Here is an 8,362-nt window from a genome sequence, read left to right on the forward strand (position 1 = left end):
CGTTATCAAATTATACCGATGTTTTTGTTTGCTTTTCTGTAAGGCCAGGTTCACACAGTGCCGATTGTGGCTCCCGTTTGAGATCAGGCTGAATCGGGACGCTTCGAATTCCTGAACAATATCTGATTTTTTGTGAATTTCCCGCCACGAATCACAGGATGTTGATCAGACTTTGACAAATTTTAATCGGGAATAAACCTATCAAGGACGGCAGTAAAAATCCTGAATGTGTGACTGAGCCCTAAGGGAACGGCATCAGACCCTGAAGATGTGAAATCAACATTTGCAGTGGCTACCTGATTCAACCAATATCATGGAACGAAAGTCATAAAGTTGAGTCATATCTATCTACCTCTTCATGTTATGATTGTGAGATGAGGCAAAATCGCTCAACATTCAATAGGGTTGTGTTTCACAGAAACATATTCCTGGTTAAATTTCAAAGGATTATCTCAACAAATCTATGTTTGTACGTTCATTTTTGCGTAAGGGAGTTGACATGCGTTTTCTCTCAAACTATTTTCCCCTTTTTACTGTTATATCTACACATGCTTTCTGATCATTTCACAACAAAACTTCATTAGTGCCTACAGAAATGAATGGATTAAAAAAAACTAGTGTAAGTGGCAAAACTTCCAGGTAGCTTAATTGTGCATACTTATTCAGCCATGTATACGCTTAAACAGAGGAACGTGCCTGGACTACTGGAGTGACCGAAGAGTCGTTGTCGTGAGAAAATGAGTGAGTGGGTAACTTTCATGACAGAGACAATGTACATGCAGATGTTTGATTTCTTATCACGTCATATCAGATGGGAAACGGGGGTATGTTCAATAAGAAGTGAGTGTAAATATTATCGGAGGACCAGGCTGTTGGACAAATAATCTTGCTATCATTCCAGATGACGACAGGACCGATGAGCATGGGGGAAACTATAAATGGTTCAGAAGACATCTGCAGGAATCGAAAACAAAACGTACTCAGTCGGAAGAGCTCGTAAAACCTCAACAAAATACGACAAACGTTTCAAAAATATATATACAAGTTTTATTTTTACAGTGAGTTAGTTGGGATTAATGCCACTTTTAACATTATTCCAGTTATATGAAGGCGTGTCAGCGTAATGTGGGAGGAAAGCCCGAAGTGATGCATGTCTCAGACGTTTACCACTTCGATGAAACATACGATGGTATGGTGCTGACAAACCTAGAAACATAATCGGGGCAAGCCAGGATTCGAACCCACAATCATAGGTTTCTGGCGTGCCCAAGGGACGCAACTCTGCATAGCGAATCGCGTCGCTTTTGACGACTGGGCCAGTCTTTATTTTTACAGGTACATGTAGATATTTTTAGTACACATGAACAACTATGTGCGAGGTCAGCCTCGAAGCACCAAGCCCAAACCTACGGGTGATACCTCTATGGAGCACCTAGCCCAACCCATTGGTGGTGTTGGTGCCCCGGAGCACCTGGCCCAACCCTAGCTAGGCTAAGGGTGATATTACTTTGGTGTTGGTGCCCCGGAACACCTGGCCCAACCCCAGCTAGGCTAAGGGTGATATTAGTTTGGTGTTGGTGCACCGGAACACCTGGCCCAACCCCAGCTAGGCTAAGGGTGATATTAGTTTGGTGTTGGTGCCCCGGAGCACCTGGCCCAACCCCAGCTAGGCTAAGGGTGATATTAGTTTGGTGTTGGTGCCCCGGAACACCTGGCCTAACCCTAGCAAGGCTAAGGGTAATATTAGTTTGGTGTTGGTGCACCGGAACACCTGGCCTAACCCTAGCAAGGCTAAGGTAATATTAGTTTGGTGTTGGTGCACCGGAGCACCTGGCCCAACCCTAGGTAGGCTAAGGTAATATTAGTTTGGTGTTGGTGCCCCGGAACACCTGGCCTAACCCTAGCTAGGCTAAGGGTGATATTAGTTTGGTGTTGGTGCACCGAAACACCTGGCCTAACCCTAGCTAGGCTAAGGGTGATATTAGTTTGGTGTTAGTGCCACGGAGCACCTGGCCCAACCCCAGCTAGGCTCAGGGTGATATTAGTTTGGTGTTGGTGACCCGGAGCACCTGGCCTAACCCTAGCTAGGCTACGCGTGTCAGACTGACCCAGAGACCTTATAGTTTAACCCTAGATAGGGTAAAGATGGTACCTCTTTCTCTTTGTTTCTGAACTAAGGCTTATATACTCTATATAGTTGAACACTGTAGGATTGCCATGGTCTATTGACCCGGGTCTGGTCCCCTTATATCACGGTAATGAACTTTCTTGAAAGCTACCAACTTTTTGTTTGTTGCTTAGCGCTGCACTCACAAATATTCCAACTACACTCTTCAAAATAAGAAACGCACAGGTATGCTTATAGTTAATTTATTGTACCTAATAAAGTCGATATATTTAATTTAATATCATAGATACAAATAGGACATTTTGGAGCTCGATAGTCACATGTTGCAGTTGTACAAGGGCTTTGAAAACTGTTCATTGTCATGTCACAAAAGGCCACAAGGTTGAGCTAAACTCGTGTGACCGCCCCGGGCAGCAATCAGGGCTCTGCATCTGCTCGGCACTGACTGGATTCTGTCCTGCGGATTTCGGCGCCATTCTGCTTGTAACGCGTTGGTCAGTTGTGGGAGTGTCTGTGCCGTACACGTCGATCGAGTTCATCCCAGAGGTGTTCGATTGGGTTGAGATCTGGAGATCTCGACGGTCAGGGCAAGGCGTTGATGTTGGCATTATGAATGTAGTCTACCGTGACACGAGCTGTGTGCGGTGGAGCGTTGTCCTGTTGAAACAGCTACCTCTGGCTGTCAATGATTGGAAGAAGATGAGGTTGAAGAATTTGATTCATGTAGCGATTTGCTGTCAACTTTCCCTGAACCATAACCAAGTCAGATCTCGTGGTGTTGCGATGACGTAGGTGGAACAGTCGAATGTAGCGATCCTGTGCAGGGGTAGTAACTCTTGGTCGGATGATTCTCGGACGGTCTGCAGTGGAATTGAAGTGTGTGGATCGGTTACAAAGGCGGCAAATGGTGCTGTGGTGGACGTTGAAGTGGCGTGCAACAGAAAACTGTGGCGATGTTCCGATCGGCAGCGCTGAGGCTCGACATTTTCGAACTTGAAAAATGTTGACAATTGAATGAAAAATTATTGGCTTATGCGTGCCTTTTCATAGCCACTACCACTAGTTACGAATGCCATAGCTTGCACGTGCATTTTGCTTTACTGTTTTCATCTATGACATTTCTTTAACAAGTGTGAAAACAATGCCGTTTAAGACATTGCAATTTGACAATTGCTGCGTTTCGACGCATCGTTTATCGAATATCAGGCCACCAACATTTTCCAATAACATATATCCAGTTTATATACCGGATTTTTTATGTAGTCAGGTTCAATGAACTACATTCTACTTGCGTGTTTCTGTATATGACTGTGGTCTATAAATAATCGAGTCTTGGCCAGGCAATCATGAGCATCGATCTACGCAATTGGGGTACGATGACATGTATCAACCAAATCACCGAGCCCGAGCACCCGATCCATTTTAAAACGTTGGCTGTTACCACCAGTATAGTTTGCTGATGGCCCATATTCTCACTCAAAATACCCACGGGAATACGATCTTGTACCGATCTGTCAGCACTGTGTACGTCACTGGGCTTTCTTCCCACGTTGTCACATGCAATAACTGAATATTAACCGAATATGAAGTGAATGATATATTGTATGTGATCCTTACCAAGAAATAAGATAAAAATGATCGCGTTAGTTCACAAGTTCGGGGAGAACCATTTGATTTTAGGGGGGCCCGGGTAAGAGTATTTTTTAAACCACAGTTCATAATTTTGTATAAAATAAAACCTCAGTCTTCACCTGCTTGAAATACAATTTATATCTTAATGTCAACTCAATATGGCCATCCTCATAAAAAAAAGAGTATTTCGTGAGCAAAGCCATCAGCTTTGACATAGAGACATGAGAATGAGAGACAATATGCCTGTGACCCTTATGTGTTAATAATCATTTCAAATCTTCCATTTCAAGAGGTCATATCATGCAAGTCACTGTTGTATACTTGGACGGGTTATTAACTCGAATTGCCCCGCTGATATGACTGAAATATTTGTTGACTATGACGTGAAATTTAGAAATGATTAATGATGTTTCTGGCTGTTAAAACAAAAGAAATTGACTGCCAGAATAATTATGTTGTTGCAAGGTGTTTTTCTTTTCAAAAAACAGGTTCATTGTTTTAAAAAGAAATCTGGTTTTGCAGCTGTATCTGAAAAAAAATATGTAAACTTGATACAACATCCCAGGCCCTTTACCCTTGGTTGATGCATGATAACAGTTTACTGTTCACAGATGAGTCGCTTCATCTGGACAGCTCTGACGTATCTCAAGACCTCGTGCAAGGAATTAAAAGCGTCTTGGTGAACGATTTGGCGACGTTTGTGCTATACACGTTACAGCAGGATAATGCCCACCCACTAGTTGCACGTGTTGGAACAGACTTCTTGAGGCAGCATTACATTGATATACTGCCATGGCCGGTTGTTTCTCAAGACATCCCCCCCCCCCCCCCCCCCCCCCCCCCCCCTCCCCCCCTCCAAAAAGGAGCATGTCTGGGATGACTTGGTAGGACGCCTACGTTCGGACCAGAACTAGCGGATAACGCCCGCTCAGTTGGTCCAATCTTTGGTTGAAATTGGGGACATCTCCAAGCCTGTTTTGAACCATCTGGTGTCTTCAAAGCGCCGCCGGTGCCTCGCCTGTATCAGCGCAAATGGTGATCACACTACCCCTCTTTTAGAGTACCACCCCCTATTTCGAGATATGGGTTTTGTCAATGACTGTGTTATGATAAAACATTGATCAGACGTATGACTAAACATAATGTTGACGTCTTGAACGCAACAACGTGAGGTTCGTTCTCCTCGTTGGCAGCAGGCTCATCCATGGGCGGATCTATTGGACACTGTCCAGCGACTGACAGGACGGCCAATGCCAGTCGCCGCTGATGCCGTCACCGGGAGAAACCGATTCTATTCGTGACCAACTCGTGTTATTCCGGGACAAGCCGAATAGCGAGTTACGGAAAGGGGCGAGTGGTGACGAATGAAACCGATTAATGATATTGAGGATACGTAAGTAGCGGTCACCCATGGGGTGGTGACAGGAGCCCTGCCACCCACTCTGCCTGTCTGTCCTCCGCCCAGTCTGCCTCTAACGGGCCATGAGCCTGGTGACTGTCATACGGCTACAGCCAAAAGCCAAAAATCCTTGCGACGTATCATACCAACAGCTTGTTCTCTCTGTCCAGGGGGCACGGGTGGCCCAGTCGTCTGAGGCGACGCGATGCGCTGTGCAGAGTTGCGTCCCTTTGGCACGCCAGAAATCTATGATTGTGGGTTCGAATCCCGGTTCGCCCTGATTGTGTTTCCACCGAAGTGGTTAACGTCTGAGACCTGCATCACTTCGGGCTTTCCTCCCACATTAAGCTGACACGCCGTGATATAACTGGAATACTGTTAAAAGCGGCGTTAAACCCAACTCACTCACTCTCTCTGTCCAGCGTTTGTCACTGCCTAACGGTGAATGAACGGTACCTCATTCCTTTTCTGCCCGTAAGTTTCTTGGTTAGCTTGCTGCATCTGCAGCATCTTTTTCATTTCAAACTCAATTTCTACTGATCTGGGTACAGTAGCATGTTTACTCCGCAAATTGTTTTTGGTGTATTTGGGCGATTGATTCTCAAACCTTTTGTAACAATATTCGGGATTGAAACCGACGCGTCCATATTTCAATGTTATAACGAGTCTCTTGTTCGTCAGTTTACATTAAAAGTTACGTTATTTATGTTCATCATCCCCAATCTTAATAATTGAAAAGTACATTCCTCTCGCAGTTGTGAGTAAAGTTTAACATTGTTTCTATTGGTTGAATTTGACATGTGACATAAATAAAATATGTTATCCCAGAAAATGAAGAAATAAACAAAATGACTCTAGCAAACCAACTAACCCCAACCCCGCCTCCCTGATATCAAATGATACGCCCCTTAAGATATGCCGTGGGCGAACTGGTTGAATGGGGTTGTCTCCCTTCATTCACAAAGTTCAACAACTTGCACCTTGTTTAAGCGCCATGGCAGACCGGGTATTGAACGGAACTGATATATTGTGTTTTAGCTTTGAATGAAACAATTACATCTTAATAGTGTATTTTTTCTAATAAATAAACATTCAATGCAATGCAACAGTACATACTAATGCAGCCCACAAATAGAATGGATTCTTAATTTATTTATTACCGACCTTGCTGACGAGTCATAATACGACTCATAATGTTGATCGATACTATGAGTGAGTGAGTATGGTTTTAGGCCGCTTTTAGCAATATTCCAGCAATATCACAGCGGAGGACACCAGAAATTAGCTTCACACATTGTACCCATGTGGGGAATGGAATCCGGGTCTTCGAACGAGCGAATGCATGCGAATCCGTGGCATTTAATTGGTGAACCAAGCAAATATTTTCCACGCCCACTAATGAGTACTGTTTACTGATCGGCTGAAAATAGGAAGGGCGGAGATTGTTGCATGATTGTGCTGAACGATGTCACTGACTTCGTCATGTTGTCTTTAGTGTTTTGTGTGTTTATGAAAAAAATGCAATCCGTGAAGTTATTGCTGTGGTTTCTTTTAATAAGAATTGACTTCTGTATGTTATAAACGTAAACACCGGCGTGCACACTTTGCGTAAATCATCTACGATTACAAAGTCTATACACTGAAGTACATTAGTCGCGTTCAAGGTTATTTCATTTACATAACGAATTGCATGCAAGTGTGTGTGTGGCTGCTGGTCTTACTCCGGTTTTATGGTGCTAGCCAACGGATATTCAACGCTGCAATTTAACATAGGTACGCTATTTAGACACAGTATACGGACTCCGAGCCGACCAGTTTTGTTTTATCCCATTAATGTCGAGCGCCTGGCAGGGTAACAACAAACACCATGTTTTAACATCGTCTGGCATGACTCACCCAGAATTCCGTGTCTCAGTAATCTGCGCACAAGATCAGCATCAGCTCTGTGCTATGGCAGTTGCTGTATGGTTTGTCGTCCGTGGCGGTAGAGGGCGGTAGTCACATTGGAGACCCGTGAAGATCCGGGTTAGAATTTTGTCTTTAGCAACCCATATTTGCCATAAAAAGGCGACAATGCTTGTCGTAAAAGGCGACTAACGGGATCGGGTGGTCAGGCTCGCTGACTTTGTTGACGCATGTGATCGTATCCCAATTGCGTGGATCGATGCTCATAATGTCAATCATTGGATTGTCTGGTCTAGACTCGATTATTTACATACCGCCGTCATATAACTGGAATATTGCTGAGTGTGGCGTTAAACAACAAACAAACAAACAAATATAAGCCCCCTCCGGCAGAACCCTTAATCCCCATCGCTATCTATAAATGTCAATTTACATCTCCTGACGTCGCCGGATCTAAGAATGTTCATGACGCGGGTCACTGACGTTGCACCACTTTACGTAACACCTCTATCTACAAAACCATGGACATGGTCAATCAGAGAGAGGGCCCAGGTCAGCGATGGAAGCGGACGGATTGAACGTCTAGTCTCTCCAACGATTATGTCGAGGACGTAGAATCGCGGTCCGACTTCCTGCTGTGTTTTAGTGACAGAACGGGTCTCCGCTCCTGCTGTGTTTTAGTGACAGAACGGGTCTCCGCTTCTGATGTGTTTTAGTGACAGAACGGGTCTCCGCTCCTGCTGTGTTTTAGTGACAGAACGGGTCTCCCCTCCTGCTGTGCTTAGTGACAGAACGAGTCTCCGCTCCTGCTGTGTTTTAGTGACAGAACGGGTCTCCGCTCCTGCTGTGTTTTAGTGACAGAACGGGTCTCCGCTCCTGCTGTGTTTTAGTGACAGAACGGGTCTCCGCTCCTGCTGTGTTTTAGTGACAGAACGGGTCTCCGCTCTTGCTGTGTTTTAGTGACAGAACGGGTCTCCGCTCCTGCTGTGTTTTAGTGACAGAACGGGTCTCCGCTCCTGCTGTGTTTTAGTGACAGAACGGGTCTCCGCTCTTGCTGTGTTTTAGTGACAGAACGGGTCTCAGCACCTGCTGTGTTTTAGTGACAGAACGGGTCTCCGCTCCTGCTGTGTTTTAGTGACAGAACGGGTCTCCGCTCCTGCTGTGTTTTAGTGACAGAACGGGTCTCCGCTCCTGCTGTGTTTTAGTGACAGAACGAGTCTCCGCGCCTGCTGTGTTTTAGTGACAGAACGGGTCTCCGCTCCTGCTGTGTTTTAGTGACAGAACGGGTCTCCGCTCCT

Source organism: Haliotis rufescens, unplaced genomic scaffold (assembly GCF_023055435.1).
Source record: "Haliotis rufescens isolate VD_foot unplaced genomic scaffold, xgHalRufe1.0.p SCAF_7, whole genome shotgun sequence".
Lineage (NCBI taxonomy): Eukaryota > Metazoa > Mollusca > Gastropoda > Lepetellida > Haliotidae > Haliotis > Haliotis rufescens.